This window comes from Leuciscus leuciscus (genome assembly GCF_965113295.1).
Source record: "Leuciscus leuciscus genome assembly, chromosome: 3".
NCBI classification, from domain to species: Eukaryota; Metazoa; Chordata; class Actinopteri; order Cypriniformes; family Leuciscidae; genus Leuciscus; species Leuciscus leuciscus.
The window spans coordinates 57,734,862-57,752,361 of NC_138727.1; the positions used below are offsets into that span (position 1 = coordinate 57,734,862).

At 39.6% G+C, this 17,500-nt stretch overlaps 1 protein-coding gene and 2 long non-coding RNA genes across 3 annotated transcripts in view; all 3 read left to right on the forward strand.

Annotated features, from left to right (window-relative positions):
• The window catches only part of LOC309493968, a 2,664-nt gene extending 610 nt beyond the window's left edge, over positions 1–2,054 (forward strand). The window contains exons 2-4 of the long non-coding RNA XR_014204146.1: positions 1–108; positions 1,548–1,746; positions 1,983–2,054. The exon at positions 1–108 is cut by the window's left edge and continues 34 nt beyond it. This is a non-coding gene — a long non-coding RNA (uncharacterized lncRNA). The remainder of the gene's footprint in view (positions 109–1,547; positions 1,747–1,982) is intronic.
• mycbpap (mycbp associated protein) overlaps positions 1–17,500 on the forward strand; it is a 61,356-nt gene that overhangs the window by 3,902 nt on the left and 39,954 nt on the right. The window lies entirely within an intron of this gene.
• On the forward strand, positions 8,582–14,615 carry LOC309493911. The gene is made up of 5 exons (XR_014204084.1): positions 8,582–8,710; positions 8,940–9,011; positions 9,483–9,585; positions 14,256–14,297; positions 14,399–14,615. It is a non-coding gene; the product is annotated as an uncharacterized lncRNA (long non-coding RNA).

The window sequence follows — 17,500 nt, forward strand, 5'->3', positions numbered from 1 at the left end:
ATCCACCTTTGTTGTTGAATACCGTGGGATTCTCTCTCAAAGTAAACATGTTAAAGATGTACAAGGCAACTACTTGTTTGACTTCACATGGAATGGAACACGTTATTGGTAAGCTGGCTGTTTCTTTTTTGGTTTATTTATTTATTTTTGGTTCATATTCAGAGCAAACTAGTTGCATGTCATTCTAATAAAAACAGTTATGATTATGATGATTATTATTATTACAATATAGGGCTGCACGATTTGGGGAAAATGTCATATTGCGATTGAGGTCAATATTGCAATTGGAATATGCGATTGCGATATAATAAACAAATGGTTTCATGAGTCAACTTGCTTGGATCTAAAGCAAAATGCACACACAGATTAGTGATAATTCTGAAATGTGTATTTCTCAACTCAAACTAGCAGCAACAACAACTAAATGATTGATAACATCTAAGCCATTGATGTCTGGATATAAATTAATCCACCCCCATTTAAAACATTAATTATAGCCATCCAACATTACAGTGATTCCATCATTACAATTGAAAGCTATAATTGAAAAAAAAAAAACATTTATTAGACTTCCAAAAATATAACAGCTTTTAATTTAAGTGAACTTCAAATAATCCTCACATAAACCCATAATAAATGTCATATTTACCTGTGCCCTTCCTGTCTAACAGGTATACAGAAATTGAATAAAGTTATCAAACAGTCTGCGCTGCATAAATAATAAATAGACTAATCCTTATTAAAGCTACATAAGTTCTTTAGTCAAGAGCAGTGAGTAATTTTCTCTGTCCCCTTTGTTCTTTGATTAACTTTACTGACAGAAAGCTTTGGCTGCTGGCCCTTTAAGAGCAGCCGCTGCTGACAGAGACGCGGATCTCACATGCGCCTCATCCTCTCACAACTCTATACGTCCATCATAAGACTGCTCTTATGTTATGAAGATACTCGACAAACGACATTTTGGCATAATTGTGTGTGTTATTGTTCGTTCAAGCGCGAAAGAGAACTGTATTCTGGCGCGTGTCTTTCTGTGAGTCACAGTCGGACATTCAGCGCGCTCTCTTTTGACTTGTCTCGCATGAATGGTTTTAAGCAATCGCATGAGAGCATTATCATGTAACACTAGCCAAAGGATGACAAAAAATAACAGATGCTGCGTTAATTGCGTAACAGCCCATTGTTTATTTTACATACAATCGCAGCATTTTGCATCATATAATCGCACAGGCTTGACATCGCGATTGCGATAAGATTAATCGTGCAGCACTATTACAATAGCAGATTTGCTAGGGTTCTCATAATATTAGGAACTTATTAGTTAGTGATAATCAATAACATGGTTATTTTTCAACTGGGGTATTATTTTTTTACCTTAAGTGGATCATCTGACCTATTAAATTCTTAGGAAGTCAAGTTAACTTTCTCAATGTGTATTTGAATATAGGTTAAATAGGCCAAGGTTAGCCTAACCCAAATGTTCAGTTAGAACCGTATGTTTCAGTGTGTGTCTATGTTTTAAGTTTCTTACTGGACTATTTTTATCACAGCATAGATGCAACAAAAGAGGACGGTGGACATTCACTTGGACGACTCGTGAATGATGATGACAAAAATCCAAATTGCAAAGTCAAGACAATCATTGTTGACGGAAGGCCACACCTGTGTCTGTTTAGTATAAGACATATCTTTCCAGATGAGGAGGTCACATACAACTATGGGGATTCCTCTTGGCCTTGGCGTTTAAGGGTGAGTCTCTTAAAGACTTTATCACTGAAAGTCAACCATGTTCTGTATTTCATGAATGTTAGTTTTTTATATGATGCAGATTATTTAAAACAATTCTGCATGTCTGCTTTGTGCACGACGGAGCCATGAAAGGGACACTAGATATTTAGACTTTGGTTGATACTAGAATTAGTTGCGGTGACCAATTGGCAAACATCCTTGCCTCAGTGTTGTACCTGTCTTTCTCATAATTACAGGAATTGTGTGACGAGACATCAGTGGCTGTGACTGAATGCAGTGTGAATCCTTCCTCATCAGTGAAACAGAAAGTAAGTGAGCGCATGTTCCTTCATTGTTTTCTTCTCTTTGACACAGGCAATGTTAAGTGTAGGATGGTTGGGCATCATACTAGACTGGTTGACGTGGACTGTCGTCTTAAAGACGCTGTTGTGACATCTCAAATTCGAGTAAAATGTACCTTGCTCGGTTCATTCATTTTCATAACTCGTGCGTTGGGGGATGGGCATGACACTGACCTGAAATGTAAGGACAGTTCTTCACTACGAGGACCGTCATGTCAGGGATAGGGTTTGAGGAAAAGATGTTGCTTTGGGTATGTGTCGGCTGCTTCTTTATGTGGATAAGCTGTAGACCCAATATGCACACTTTTCAATCTGGATATGCTTTGTGACTTTCAGTCACCGAGACGTAAACAGTTAAGGCCCATTCACACCAACCATAACTGTGTTAGGGTCCAACCAGCAGACGGTAATGTTCTGTTTATTGTGATCGCATCTTTGACTGCTGCTTATATACTGAAGCATGTTATAGCAGAATTGATTCCGATTGGCTGTCAATTAAGCAATGTATCGCAATACAAAAATGCAACAATATATATTGTGGAAAGTGACAATATGTATTGTGTATAGTACACCCAAAATAAAAATTACTGTGTGAGGGGAAACAATCAAGTTTACAGAGTTTGTGTCAATACTACATTAAACTACTATATATATATATATATATTAGTGTTGTCACGATACTAGAATTTCTAACTTCGATACGATACCTTGAAAAATATCGATATTCGATACCATTTTCGATACCACGGAGAAAAAAACTGCCACAATATTAAGTTTATTTTTATTTTTTTAAAGCTAAATATAACAAGTCTAGAACATGACAATGAGGGATATTTTACATGAACAAAAATGTCCTGAAGTAGTGCACTTGTTCAAAAGCATTAATGCTGGTTAATACATTAACGTTATTTGATGAACAGATTTAAACACAAACGTGTGTGCATTACACGCGAAAACAATGCTATTAGTGCTTTTAACAATACAGATTGTGTCAAAGCACTTAACAGTATCAAATTGGAGGATATAGTGTCAGTAATGTATAATAATAAGATAAAACATAAAATTTTCAGTTAAAGGCATTTCATTATTGAATTCAAAGATGTCACTCAATTGCTCAGTTTAGTTTAATTAGTATCTGTGTAATCAAATTGATGATAAGATATGAAGGCAAATTGCAGAATTAAATACAAATTTTTGAATTAAGTTAAATAAGCACAAGTTAATTTACATTTGACCACAGTTAAAATATTTAACGTTACTTGTCTAAGATTTCTCAGTCTGATTATATTAACTTTAAGAATTACGGTGAAAAAACGAGACAACACACACTCATATCAACAACAATACTAGGCCATCTTGGTTAATGTTTCAGAAATGTTAAAATGAGAAGAGTTACCAACCTCTCGAAATTATTTATATAGATCCCGGTGTCGGTCTTTCAGGTGCTTAACGTTAGCTGTATTAGGCCCCGATCACACTAACGCGTTTTTCAGGTTCGAACACGCGAGGCACACAGCACTCATCACACAGAACGAGCAGTGCGCTGCGTTTGTTATGTTGCTCGGCAACCACTGAAACAGCTGTCCTGTCAGTCAAGTAAACGTCAAATCAGCCTTTTATTAATTTTATTTACTTTCTGTTAACATTGTGGTAGTTACGGTTCGTGAAGTCGTTAAGCTCCTGGTAACCCGCGAGAGCACCACAAGTTTATCCTCCATCATCGCACTCTCAGGGCGTTCAAGCAACTAGCTCTCAGCATTAAAACGGAAGACCCGCGAGGCGCAGCAGGCGCATAAACAGCGCGCAGAACGCTCGCAGGAAACCAATTGAAAATAGGCGCCTCTCACTGCAAAAAACGCGTCAAGTGTGATCGGCCCCATTCACTTCACTTTTGCTATTTAACCAGAGCGAATGATACGAGTGCGCGTGTGGTGTTTGTCAACGCGCCTTTGGAGAGAAGTGAAAGTGACAGCTCGGCTAGTATCGATACTTCAGGAAATTAGTATTGGTACCGTTCAGATATTTCAGTATCGATATTTATCGAAATATCGATATTTTTGACAACACTAATATATATATATATATATATATATATATATATATATATATATATATATATATATATATATATATATATATATATATATATATATATATATATAAAATAATATAATGCAGTGGGGGAATATTTGCGGGTCCTGATAATGCCAAATGTCTTTTGTTACCAGTGAAAAGTGGCCTACATTAATTTAAATATATCTAGTTGGTGACAGAGTGCAAGCATATTTGTCTAAAACAAATCTGTAAGCCTATTCATTTCCTCCCCCAATGTTTTGCAAATTAGGCATTTTAATCAACAGTTAAAAAAAAAAGTTACCCTTTTACCACGTCTTGGAGTATCTCTATAATATCGTATCGTGATATGTATCGAATCGTGACATGAGGGTATCGTTACACCCCTACTGCCAATGTTTCTAGCGTTTCTCAGCTGGTAAAATCGTTCTGAAAGTGATTTTTTTGTTTTTGTTTCTCTGTGGTGTTATCGTGTAAGCTGTGGTGTAGACTCTGCTATTCTTTAATACTGAGAGGATTTTTTAGGCCTATAATTTAATAGATATATAGTTTTTAGTTTGAACAGTCCTTTTTTAGTTGGTAAAATTCATCCTGTCCTCAGCTAGCGGTGAGGGGTTTGCGTTTAGGGAGATTTTCTTGTCTAATATCTGCATTTTAGGGGGGAAAGCATAAACATCTGCGTTCATACTAATTTGTTAAAGGGACACTCCATATCACGTGATGCTTTGCGTGAGGTTGTTGACAAATGACAGGCTGATCCGTCGTCCACGTTGGTGTGCGTCATTACGCATGAACCAAGGCTGATATTGTGGAGAGAGACGCACGGCACAGTGGTTTCGAGGGGAGAGAGAGAGACGCACAGAGAGACGCGAGTTTTGAAGAATACACAGAGAATAATGGATCGTCAGAGATTGAGAAACATGGATCTAAATCAAGCGCTGGCCTTTTTTGATGCCATGGAGGATGATGGATTTTCTGGAGAAGAGAGCTTTTTGACTGATGAGGAACTAGATTACCAGGATGGTCTAGACCCTGCTGAAGAGTAAGTTCCATTTATTTATTTACTGTAAAAGTATAAAAAATAAAAAAAATTAATATGATAAAATATACATTTTCTAAATATGTACAAATAAGTTCTGTAAAAGTAGTATTTCGTTTTTCTATGTTTGTTAAAGAGTAGTAAGAGTTGTGGATTACACTTTGTCTCTCAGCCATTGTTTGTCTGAGTTTACCTAGAGATACAAACAAAGGATAGTGGGGGGTTGGTCACACCTTTTAGCTGTGGAGAGAATGTCTCAAGGATGTTGTAGTGGGGGGTTGGTCACACCTTTTGGCTGGGGAGAGAATGCTCATATTATAGCTGTGGTGGGTTGGGGGTACAGTAGCAATCTCAGCCATTGTTATCTTATGTGAGAAATCAAATACAAAAACACTAATTGATCTGATATGTATGATCTAATATTTTGCTTTATTTGTTTTACAGTCATGATAATGAAGAAGACACCAGCCCACCCACCCGAGCCAGACAGGAAAGCTCCCATTCTTCCGCTGAGGAGGGCCCTTCCACTTCTGCTGCAGCATCCCAGCAGCTGCCAGGAATAGGTCATGGACGGCTGCAGTCACGGTCTAGAGGGAGAGCGCGGTCAAGGTCAAGATCCAGAGGCAAGGTCAAGATCGAGATCCGGCAGCTTGAGGGGTCGACAGAGTCCTGAATCCACAAGGTCGAGATCTAGATCACCACAGCCAGCAGCCCCAACTCCATCATGGAACAGTGAGAGTCAGCCAGACATCCCTCCAGTGCCCAAAAGGTTCGTCCCAACAAGAAAGCCAGGACATCAGCTCAGCCCCACATCCATATACACACCATTGGACCTTTTCAAACTTTTTGTCAGTGACAGTGCAGCAACCACTTTGTGTAATAACACAAACGCTGCAAAAAACATTGCCAATGGCAAAAAATATTCCTGGAAAAACTTCACTGTTGAAGAATTTTTCAAATATTTAGGACTGACTTTCTTTTTTGCACTGGTGAGACTGACAAATATCCGGCACTACTGGAGGACAAACACCATTTTCAGCCAACAGTTTCCCCACTCAGTGATGGCACGTGACAGGTATCAGGTCATTTCCTGGAACATCCACATGAGCAACCCTGATGAAGATGTCCACAACGACCGGAAGAGAGGGACACCAGCTTATGACCGGCTGTTTCGTCTGAAGCCCCTTTTAGATGACATCAAACATGCATGCAGAGCATTTTATCACCCACGGCAGAACCTTTCAGTGGACGAGAGGATGGTGGTAACAAAGGCTCACACTGGCATGACCCAGTATATGAAGGCGAAGCCAACTAAGTGGGGCTTCAAACTTTTTGTGCTGGCAGACAGCAGCATTGGGTACACTTTAGACTTTGCTGTATACACGGGGAAGTCTGTGTTTGCTTCTGGTGTAGGACTGGCATACGACTCGGTTATGTCCCTCATGAACAAATCATCCCTAGGGAGTGGCTACAATGTGTATGTAGACAACTTCTACACAAGTCCAAAGCTATTCATGGATCTCTACAGCATGAACTTTGGAGCATGTGGCACCTACAGGGACAACAGACGAGGATGCCCCCGCACAACCACAAATGCCATGAACAAAAAGGATCCTAGGGGCACCATCAGGTGGATCCGTGACGGCCCTCTGGTTTTTGTAAAGTGGATGGACGCTCTGGAAGTCTCTGTCTGCTCCACAATTCACCCAGCCTTCTCTGGCAACACAGTTCAGAGAAGGGTAAGAACTCAGGATGGAGGCTGGAACACCAAATCCATTCCATGCCCAACCCCTGTCACTGAATACAAGAAGAATATGGGAGGTGTTGATCTTTCTGATCAACTCATCCAATACTACTCAGTTCACCATAAAACTATGAGATGGTACAGGACACTGTTTTTCCATTTTTTGGACATTGCTGTGACCAACAGTTAGTTACTTCACAAGGAAGTTTGTGCAGAGAAGCAGCAACAGCCCATGACCCACAGGGCTTTTCTGGAGGAGCTGACAGCCCAACTCTGTGGTGTTACAGTTGCTGTTCCCCCCACCCAGCAACAAAGTGACCATGTACCTGTGCCAACATCAGATCAAACTGAAGCAAGCAAGAAGGCCTCCTATGGTAGAAGGCAATGTGTGAACTGCAAGCAGACAAATCAGGTCAAACAGGCCACCCCCTGGAAATGCAAAGCCTGTGATGTGGCCCTCTGTGTGATTCCTGATAGGAACTGTTTTGAGGTTTGGCACCAGTGAATATCATGAGGCCCAAAACGCCTGGACTTCTTTTGGAAAAATGTAAATAGTTTTGGTTCTGTTCAAGTTATAATGTTTATTCCTGTGCTCCAGGACTCCAAAGACATGAACAAACTGTTTTCCAGAGGAAATTTGCTTAGCTTTTATTTATTTGTGTGTGATTTCAATAAATGTTTGAGTGATTCAATTTCCGTTTTATTTTTTTCATTTGTCTTTGTGGTCCCATAACTTATTTTACATTCAGGTGACATCAATGCAACACAAATATGCTGAAAGTTCAATTTGTCATGAAAAAAAAAGAGGTGTGTCAATTGTCTGTGCACAAAAGGGTTGATGTTTTACAAGCTTTTTTTTGTAAATAACACCAGACGGAAAATTAATTTTAAAAATACCCTTAGGTCTTTGAGGGTTAAAGGGTTATGTAAGATTGTGGCCAAAACTGGTACTGCAATCACTTTCAAATTACTGTACCCCCTCCCCCTCCTCCCTGACTCGAGGTTGCCAGATAGGCTGCAGGATCCAGCAGGAACGTAGGCTGCTACAAGAAGTGGTGACTAGAGCAGAGCTGGCAACCCGGATGCCGCAACACTACTGACTCCGTGATTGGTAGATAGGTGGAGGGTGTTTGTCCCGCCATAGTCTTACAAATCTGATCGGTGAGTAGCCAGATGTAGACGAACTGCTGCGCGTGTGACAGGGCGCATGTTTAACTGAAGAACGAAGAGAGAGAGAGAGAGAGAGAGAGAGAGAGAGAGAGAGAGAGAGAGAGAGAGAGAGAGAGAGAGGTAGTATGCAAGCAAGTGCACACCATTTCGAAACAAAAACGAGGAGTAATTCAATAATTAGTTCGCAAAGTAACTCTTCACTAGAAATTGTGTGAAATGATTTCCAGGCGGTAGCGTAGAGTGGAGCTCAACTCTAGTCTATATTGATGGGCGGAGTAGTGGGAGTGGCCTGCGGAGCTGAGCATTGCAATGCACTATGGGTATTGTCTACAATCCACAAGCACTAAAAAGTCATTTTCTGCCTTTTATCGGCCAAGAAGGACCCAAATTAGAAATGTATGCTACTATTCTACTACATATATGACCCACTTTCAATACACATTCATGTCTCAACCGGTGGAGTGTCCCTTTAAATGTTATGCATCAGAATGAAACCATTTTATGACGACAGCATACAATTGCTCTGTCTGATTTCAGATGACCACATCAAAGATGGTTGCAAAGAAAGGAGATTCAGCTTTGACTGGAAAGGAAATGGTATGTTGATGTTTATTATGTAATGTGTATTTGATTTATTTGACTTTATAGACAAGATCCACATGTATCAGCCTCGTCCTTACTTGTTTTATATGTCTGCTTTGTGCACGACGGAGCCATGAAAGGGACACTAGATATTTAGACTTTGGTTGATACTAGAATTAGTTGCGGTGACCAATTGGCAAACATCCTTGCCTCAGTGTTGTACCTGTCTTTCTCATAATTACAGGAATTGTGTGACGAGACATCAGTGGCTGTGACTGAATGCAGTGTGAATCCTTCCTCATCAGTGAAACAGAAAGTAAGTGAGCGCATGTTCCTTCATTGTTTTCTTCTCTTTGACACAGGCAATGTTAAGTGTAGGATGGTTGGGCATCATACTAGACTGGTTGACGTGGACTGTCGTCTTAAAGACGCTGTTGTGACATCTCAAATTCGAGTAAAATGTACCTTGCTCGGTTCATTCATTTTCATAACTCGTGCGTTGGGGGATGGGCATGACACTGACCTGAAATGTAAGGACAGTTCTTCACTACGAGGACCGTCATGTCAGGGATAGGGTTTGAGGAAAAGATGTTGCTTTGGGTATGTGTCGGCTGCTTCTTTATGTGGATAAGCTGTAGACCCAATATGCACACTTTTCAATCTGGATATGCTTTGTGACTTTCAGTCACCGAGACGTAAACAGTTAAGGCCCATTCACACCACACTCTGGAATGAAAGTTGTGCTATGTTCAATATATGTTGATTTAATAAATAATTTTTGTTATAGTGCCACCATGAAGTTCACAGTGCTGTTATCTCCAGTTTGGATTCTTGTGAAGATTGCAGTGGACCTGTGTCAAGTCGAAAATGGCTTGGCCTTACATGCAAATGTCAGTATCTGCATCACTCATATATGTTTGTATGTGTTTTTGTTTTGAAAACAAAATGGGCTTTTATTAAATGTTTTTTGTGCAGTTTTATTCAAATCATTATTATTTCAAAGGCATATCTATTGTTTTCGGCATTTTAAAAGGAGCAGTAATCTGGTAAAAAACTAAAAGAAACATGCTTATTTTTATATTCTTTCAGTATGTTCAAGATCATGGCACAAAACCTGCTTCCTGAATAATATGACACTGGTATGTTAATTTCTTTTACATCACCTTCTTTTACATAAACATTTTCAAGTTTGTTACATCAAAACTGTGCTGGACTATAAGCAGGGTACACTATTTTTGTATTATTATTTTTGTTCTTATTGTTCTCTTTTCTTTTTTCCTTTTTTAGCCAGATGTTGAATTTTCCAGCTTTGAAGAATCTCGCTCTGATGAAGAGTACTCTCCTCACGCTGATAAACACACTGAAGAATCTTCCTCTGATGACTTTATCCCGGACTCTAGACAAAATAGCGATAGTGATGATAGTGTATCTATCAATATAGGCAATCCACCATATTATAAGTCCACACCAGCTTTTTCAGAGTCTTCTATGAGAGCAAAGAGTGTGCCACCACAACCCATTCCCTGTTCTTCCACTGAGCAAGAAATGGTCAGATCCAGTTATGCTCAAGACCTCACTTGTGATGATCATGATACTACTACACACAATACTGAGATGCTTCAGAGTTTTAAGAAAACACCAGCAGTGTCGTCTTGTGAACGGTCAGAGACTGACAATGTGCCAAACCCCAAAAACACTATTTCCACCCACAAAAACTACTGTTATGTCTGCAAGAAACCACAGTCTAAAATAGCCCGCCACTTTAAAAAGCATCAAGACAGTGAGACAGAAATTGCTGCTGCATTCTTGCTCCCTAAACACTCCCAGGACAGAAAAAGGTTACTTGAGAAATTACGAAACAGAGGCAACTATGAACATAATCAAGAGGTTATGGAAAGTAAAAGTGGACCATTGAAAGTTAGAAGGCGGCCAGGACGATCAGACATTGAACTGAGTGCCAAAACATATGTGCACTGTGTATACTGTAAAGGCATGTTTGTTCGCAAGGAGCTGTGGCGCCATACACGGAGATGCCCTTCAAAGATGTTTTCAGAGTCTGAAGCAACTGGTAAGGCCAAAGTCTTAGTTTTGGCTGATATTGCAGAGTCAACATTCTCCCAGGCAATATCTCCAGAGGTGTGGAAGATTTTGGGAAACATGAAGATTGATGACATTTCATCTGTGGTTCGAAATGACTTCCTCATACTGCAGTTGAGTCAGTGTCTTTACAACAAGCATGGAAGTGATCCAACAAAATCCGAATACATCAGACAGAAGGTTCGGGAAATGGGCAGACTCTTGCTAACCTTGAGAAAAAAATACTTCATATTTAGTTTTGAAGATGCTGTGAAGCCAAACAATTTTTACAAAGTCATTGAGGCTGTGAAAGATGTTGCTGGCTACGATGAAAAGAGCCACTCATATAAGACACCAAGCCTTGCGCTGAAGTTAGGACACTCGCTCAACAAGATCGGTGACATCATTCTCTGCAGGGCTATCGCAGCAGAGGACGATGGTATGACAAAAGCAGCAGAGCGATTTAAACGACTGTGCTCAAGTGAATGGGCAGAACATGTCTCCCATGCTGCTCTTGCTACTTTGAACAAATCAAAGTTCAACAAACCATCAACTATACCATTCACACATGATGTGCAGCTTCTCCACCTGCACCTAGAGAAAAAATCAGCTGATGCTTTTGAAAGCCTAAAACATCATGAGTCTTCACAAACATATGCAGAACTCGCCAAAGTGACACTTGCACAAGTTATAATCTTTAATAGACGTCGTGCAGGAGAGGTTTCAAAAATGACGCTTGAGTGTTTCAGGAAAAGAGACCAGACTGAGCTCCATGATGATATCGCCGTCAGTCTCTCTCCATTTGAGCAAAAAATGGCCAAGCATTTCAGCAGAGTGGAAATAATGGGCAAGAAAGGGAGAAAAGTTGCAATTTTGTTGAACCCTGAACTTGTCAGTGCAATAAAACTTCTTGTGGACAAGAGAGATGCATGTGAAGTAGACAGGGACAACCCCTTCCTATTTGGAAGACCGAAGTGCTCGCCCAACAGCTTCTTCAGAGGACAGGACTGCATCAGACTTTTTGCAAGTCAGTGTGGTGCACAGCACCCAGAATATCTCCGGTCTACACAGCTCCGTAAGCAGGTGGCAACAATGTCCCAGGTTCTTAATCTTAGGGATAATGAGCTTGATCAACTAGCCAACTTTTTGGGCCACGACATTCGGGTCCATAGAGACTATTATCGGTTGCCAGATGCAACTATAGAAATTGCAAAAATATCAAAGCTGCTCTTGGCAATGGAGAAAGGAACTCTTGTCAATTTCCAAGGAAAGTCTCTTGATGAAATTGAGATCGAAGGTATGTGCCTTATTTTATATGATAATAATAATAATAATGTTACGGTACAGTAACAGGACAATTCTAAATTACATGTAGAGAAAAACTTTGAAGCTAATTAGGTTAATCAGAAAAGATGTTTTTGAGGTGAATTAGTTTTTTTTAGAGTACCTCTCATTTCTTTAGATAAAGGAAGTTTAGGAATTGTATATGTGCACTAATGCAGGTGTGTGGGGATGTTTGTCAAATATGTTTTTCTATAGATGAAATTGATCTGGATTTAGATGAGGAAGAAGTAAGCGATGACGACAATGAAGAGTCTGAGCCTGTCTCTGGAGTAAGCGGTATGTAATGAATTTAATTCCAGTGAGCATCAGTGGTGTAGTGTATTCACTACATCAGGTTTCTGATTATCAGAAACAAAGTATTTGGGTTGTCAAGTTTAAGTATGGTTTCATTTTCTAAATGTAGGAAGCAAAGAAGGGATGAAGTTGACCCAGGACGAGACAGAAAGTTCCAACGGTATGTTTTAATGTATATTTATATATTTACCAGGGCTTTAAAAAAAAAGAAAATCCAACCTTACATTTCTGTTCATGCGTTCCTTGTGAAACATTATTGTTCAGAGAACGGCTTGATTAGAAACCATACTGGTTAATAACTAATACCAGAAATTGAATTGAACTCGATGCTAACAGCTTGTGAATAAACCTCATAACTCCAGTGCATCCTCAAACTGACGACAAAACCTCATACAGTTACGCGCACGCTTTGGAGACTGTCTTGTTTTCAATGCAAGGGTAGTAAGGAACTGGGGTCCGTTCTTCGTACGCCACTCAGTTAGTGGGATTTGATTGTGGATGATTTGGCATGATCTTGGATTGTTTGGTTCTTCAGTGCTCATCCTGGACTTGCTGTCATAGTGTTCCTATAGTGGTCCGTAACTTAAACCTGCTCGGAAGCTTATTTCATGTAAACCGGATTAGATTGCATCTTTTTAAGTGGGGTTGATCCTTAAAATATGTCCCAACCACTGCTAATTTATTACAAGAGTTCCTTACTGAAACTGTAATTTAAAACTGACAATAGTAATTTAAAATAATAATAATGATATAAAAATTAATTTGAAAATAATGTGTTGAACGCCTGTGTACGAGTCAAAAGAAGTATACTTTGCAAGGCTGTGCATTCGACTGTGGTAAAAAAAAGAAAGAGGTATACTTCTGGCTTTAGTCTGGTGTTGGTTGTCTAGTCATAGCCAATGCAGACTGTGCATAGCACTTTAATAACACAAGATTTTGGCCAAATGTTTTAAACCAAAAACAAACTAAGCACCCAAAACACAAATCTAACATTCGCTGGTCCAAAACATCGTAAATCTATTTGAGCTTGATTGACACATGAAGTGTCTGGCCATACATCATTTTATTTATTTATTATTTTTGAACTAATTTCTTGAATGGCAGCAGTTAACCTGCAATTTTAGCTGGTTTCAAAACACCTGGATATTACCTGCCATGGTGACATTTCCTCAGATAAACTTCTGAGATCCAAAAGCTAATGCCAGCATATTGACATGGCGACTAACTTATCTTGACTTGACCGCTGAGCATTTGCATTTCACTCACTATGTGTCAGCGTCAGCATAGGCCATACTATTTAAATTCATGATTGGTTGAGGTTGACTGACAAATTAAAACATTAAACAGAAAAAAGAAGAAAAAAAACCCCACCATTATTAACCGGTTAATGGTCATTTCAAGTAATCGTTTCTGGTTTTTCCCCAGTTTTTGTTTTCATTCTTTGAACTGGTTCAGAGCCCTCATATTTACATAATAATAATAATAATAATAATTATTATTATTGTATATATATTATATACCTGTTTGCCGTGTAGAGAAGAGGAATAGTGTGTTGCTTTTTTTTCCCTTAGAAAACACAAAAATGGGCCTGGGTGAGGCTGACAGCTCCACAGGTATGTGTGTGCGCATATATTTTAGATATTTATTTGAGAAAAAGGATACATGTTGATTTTGGGTTCATGTTTTATTTTTTATCTTCCACAGTAATTCAGTGTAAAGTGGTCCTTTTCGTGTTACACAGGACCTAGTTTTCCCTGTGTGCTTATCTGCTGATATTTCACATGGTCCGAAACTGTTTGGATTGTAGGGCTGGAATACATTTTAATTGTTGCTTTTTACCCCTCAGGAAAAAGCCAAATGAATCAGGATGAAACTGAGAACTCCAGAGGTATTTAAACATTTGGGTATATTAAAGTTATTCCATGTATATACATATAGGTGTATAGTTATACATATGTGTATGTATATGTTTGTTTGTTTGTTTTACAGAGACCAAATTGAGGAGAATTGTGAAAAGGCCATGGAGCCCAAATGAAGTGAATGCTGTCATGAAACATTTCAGAGTCCATATTTCAAAGGGACACCTTGCAACAAAGGCAGAGTGTGAGCAGTGCAAGACTGCAGAGGACCCTGTTCTGAGAGAAAGAACGGCCCAAAATATAAGGGATTTCGTGAGGAACCGAGGTTTGATGTTGAAAAAGAAATCTTCTTAGAGTTCTTCGAGAGATCAGTGTTGCCTTCCATTAAAGGTTGTATCAGTGATTTCAGGCCCAATAAAGGCCCAAATATAAATGATCACATTCATCTAATTTTTCCTAACGATCCGCTAGCTGGCCGCCCCATAAGCATGCCATCCAAAAACCGCGTCTCTGTAGGCAGCCTAGGCTCTGAGATCTGCACACAAAAGGTGGGGGTGTTGTGGTTTGAGATTTTGCGGTGATTGGTTGGAACTGTTGGTGATTGTTTGGAACACTGTTTATTTTGGTTTTGGTGGTTGGTGAAACCCATTGTTTTTGTGTGCAGATCTCGGCGCCTAGGCTGCCTACAGAGACGCGTTTTTTGGATGGCATGCTTATGGGGCGGCCAGCTAGCGGATTGTTAGGAAAGATTAGATGAATGTGATCATTTATGTTTGGGCCTTTTTTGGGCGTGAAATCGCTGATACAACCTTTAATGTCTGTGGGTTTTGTTCTCAAAAGTGTTGTTGGGCCAGAAGAGTGTTCAAGACATCCTTTTATTTACTTTTATTAAAACACTGTTTTGAAAGAAATGTACAAATACATGCATTTACTGGAAGGCAATTTAATTTGGTTTTATTTTCAGTGTGTTGCTGAGGTCATTTTGAGGCACACTCCCTCATGCACTTTAGTCCCATAATGGTTAGAGATGCACCGATTACAATTTTCTAGGCCGATTCCGATTTTTCCGAGTTTGACCTGCCGATACCGATTTTTTTCGATTTCATTTTTTCTAACCACTTTACAGCACACACAATTTATTTTCTATATATATATTTTTTTTTATAAAACACCATATACTTCTACACAAACTGAATAATAAAAACAAGTTTAAATGGGTGAATTTTCTATAAATATTTGAGTCTTCTTCATTTTCTTTTCTGACATAGCCTACTCCAGTTCTTGTTAAAACACACTAGACATGCAAATTCTGTGCATTTTGGGCACTTTTTGTGTGAAATCATTTATTTTGCCCATCAAAAAAAGTGTGCTTTCACTTTAATTGAGTGTGAGCAGCGCAGCAAAAATAGACTCTGCGCCGAAACCGCTTCACTGCTGCTCACTCGACGCTCCTGCTTGACGCTCACGCTCTGCTCCTGCTGCCGGTGTGATGCACTCATTTATTAACATGCACGCCGAAAAAAATACGCGCCTCTCACGCTTGCGGTGTGAAACTGCCGTAATTCACAAGGTTTTCTACATGTGTGTTCCGTGTGCACGTGTGATGCTGATGTTGCGCGATGTTAATCATGCGGCGCCCGAGTATGTTTGACCGGTATAAAATCGGCAAATGTCAGACTGACCGGCCGATCGCCGGTCATGACCGATCACGTGAAAATCGGCCAATTCCGGTCCCAAGCCGATCAATCGGTGCATCTCTAATAATGGCCTTATTAGATCTCAGTTGTTGAGCCTTTTTTTTACCATTTGCAAAATAAAAATTGCCCTTTCAGTTTAATTTTGTTAGTTTTTATTGGCTGTCTAGTTGCATTTCTTCATCTAATTGCCCTTTAACTAGTCTTCTATGAAGTGTAAAACTTGCTGATCTTTGATCACTGAATTTTCTCCAACCAGGTTCATTTTGCACCACATGTGTATATGTTGGTTGATATAGCAACAGCACATTGTAGCACTATTTCCTTAGGTGTGCGTATTACTTTTACAGGTTTAGTGGCAGCAAAAAGATGCACAATCATTTGTGAATTCACTCTTTAATGTAGAATAGTTGATTTGGTTTAGTATGGTTAACTCTAATACAGGTACTCCCCTGCTATGTGTGGAGTTAATAGTGATGTCCATTTAAACCCAGTTTGTCCTCATAATCAAGGGTTAGTTAGGGTTGTGTGTGTTTGAGAGGTCCAGTTAAACCCAAAATGTCCTCATAATCAAGGGTTAGTCAGGTGTTTGTGTGTGTGTGTGTGTGTGTGTGAGAGGTCCAGTTAAACCCAAAATGTCCTCATAATCAAGGGTTAGTTAGGTGTTTGTGTGTGTTTGAGAGTGTGTGAGTGAGGTCCAGTTAAACCCAAAATGTCCTCATAATCAAGGGTTAGTTAGGTGTTTGTGTGTGTTTGAGAGTGTGTGTGTGTGAGAGGTCCAGTTAAACCCAAAATGTCCTCATAATCAAGGGTTAGTTAGGTGTTTGTGTGTGTTTGAGAGTGTGTGAGTGAGGTCCAGTTAAACCCAAAATGTCCTCATAATCAAGGGTTAGTTAGGGTTGTGTGTGTTTGAGAGTGTGTGAGTGAGGTCCAGTTAAACCCAAAATGTCCTCATAATCAAGGGTTAGTCAGGTGTTTGTGTGTGTTTGAGAGTGTGTGTGTGTGTGTGAGAGGTCCAGTTAAACCCAAAATGTCCTCATAATCAAGGGTTAGTTAGGGTTGTGTGTGTTTGAGAGTGTGTGAGTGAGGTCCAGTTAAACCCAAAATGTCCTCATAATCAAGGGTTAGTTAGGTGTTTGTGTGTGTTTGAGAGTGTGTGTGAGTGAGGTCCAGTTAAACCCAAAATGTCCTCATAATCAAGGGTTAGTCAGGTGTTTGTGTGTGTTTGAGAGTGTGTGTGTGTGTGTGAGAGGTCCAGTTAAACCCAAAATGTCCTCATAATCAAGGGTTAGTCAGGTGTTTGTGTGTGTTTGAGAGTGTGTGTGTGTGAGAGGTCCAGTTAAACCCAAAATGTCCTCATAATCAAGGGTTAGTTAGGGTTGTGTGTGTTTGAGAGTGTGTGAGTGAGGTCCAGTTAAACCCAAAATGTCCTCATAATCAAGGGTTAGTCAGGTGTTTGTGTGTGTTTGAGAGTGTGTGTGTGTGTGTGAGAGGTCCAGTTAAACCCAAAATGTCCTCATAATCAAGGGTTAGTTAGG